This window comes from Triticum urartu, chromosome 6A, assembly GCF_056163025.1.
Source record: "Triticum urartu cultivar PI428250 chromosome 6A, HENAU_Tu73, whole genome shotgun sequence".
In the NCBI taxonomy this organism is placed as follows: domain Eukaryota; kingdom Viridiplantae; phylum Streptophyta; class Magnoliopsida; order Poales; family Poaceae; genus Triticum; species Triticum urartu.
The window spans coordinates 327,963,226-327,964,951 of record NC_141878.1 but is presented as its reverse complement, the minus strand read 5'-3'; positions in this window follow the sequence as shown (position 1 = coordinate 327,964,951).

Below are 1,726 nucleotides of genomic sequence, written 5' to 3'. Positions count from 1 at the left end.
CATGCAGGTTGCTCCTGAGGAGAGCCGAGCTCCCAAGGCCCAGGGGCTCCGGAGGCCCTCAGCGGTCGCGGGGGTCCTGGTCCTGCTCCGTCAGGACCGCCTGCCGCTGAGCCTCCTGAGCCCCCACGACTTGTTGTACGAAGTGCTGGTATGTGGCGGCCGCGTTGCGGAGGCCAGAGGGGAAGGCCCTCCTCCAGCCGACCGCCATCGGCTGGAAGAGGCCCTGGGCGGCAGCCCTGTTGAGGCTCGGGATGTCGATGCAGATGCGGAACTGGTTGCTTGGGTCTTGAGTAGGTGGGTAAGGTTCCTTGGTAGCTTGGTCGATGGGGTCCTGAGCCCCCAGCATTATGAGGCTCACGCTGGGCTCATGACGACGCACGGTGGGGCGCGCCCGCGAGTAGTCCCCAGGCACCTCCCTCACGACCAGGTCCGGGGTCCCCCTGAGGGGAGCCCCCGAGCCCATCTTGAGAGGGGCGCCGGGGGCGCCTCCCTATGAGAGGGCGGAAGGCGCCTCATCAGCAGGCGCGGAGCTTGAGGTGGTGCCGTCGGGAGCCCCCGAGGCCTGAGAGTCGAGCAGTTGCTTCTTCTTCTTGGGGGCGGTCATCAGGGCGAAGACGGCTCCGTCTCTGTCGGAGCTCTCGATCGCCGAAGTCTGGTAGGCGCGTTCCAGAGAACATACTGCTTCCTTCTCGTCGCAGGTGATCGTGATGACTTCAACGCTTCCAGGCATCTTGAGGACGTTGTAGCCGTGATGGGTCGCCACCATAAACTTGAAGAGGGGCGGATACCGTAGGATGGCGTTGTATGGGAGGTTGATGTTGGCGACGTCGAAGTTGATGAGCTCGGTGTGGTAGTTGTCGCGGTCGCTAAAGCTGGCGGGGAGGCGGACCTGCCCCATCGGGAGGGTGGAGTCATCTGTGACTCCGTAAAATGGCTTGGTCGGGTGCAGCTGATCGTAGGGTACTTGAAGAGTCTCGAAGATCTGAACGGAGAGGACGTTGAGCCCTGCCCCACCGTCAATGAGGGTCTTGGTCACGCGGACGTTACTGATGGTCGCTGTGTAGAGCATCGGGAGAGTTCCTAGCGCAGCGGTGCACCTGAGCTGATCCTTGGGGTCGAAGGTGATGATCTTCTTGGCCCACTTGAGGTTGCGCGCAGTGTCAGGCCTGGGGAGCGCCGCATTCACCTCATGAGCGAACTGCTTGAAGATGCGGTGAGAAGCCGGAGCACGGGCTCCTCCCAGGATGCACGCGACCCCGCGTGGCTCCTGGAAGCCCCCTGCTTCGTCTCCCTGGCGGTCATCGTCGTTCCTTCTTAGCGGTGGTGACAGCAGAGGTAGGCCCGCGTTGCCCTAAGGGCGACCCTTGCGAGGCTGGTCGCGCCAGGGGCGTCACGAGGCTGCTCCTTCCAGCGGTCTTCACGAGGCTGATCACGCCATCCTTGGCGCGAGTTCCTGCCGTCCCCGCGTCCTCCGCCACAGCCTCCTCCGCGGCCGTAGCCACGGTTGTCGCGCTCAGGGCGCTACCCGACGTGCCCGCCGCGCATCGCCCAGAGCTCTTGGCAGTCGCTGGTGTTATGGCTATGGACATCATGGAAGACGCAGTACGAACGGTTGTCTCTTGGAGGGTCGTTGTAGCCGCAGCCGCGCTTCACTTCTGGCTCCACGGCCAGCACAGCTAGTCCCTTGCGCTTTGCTTCCTTAGCCTTGGTCTTCTTGTCATTGGCC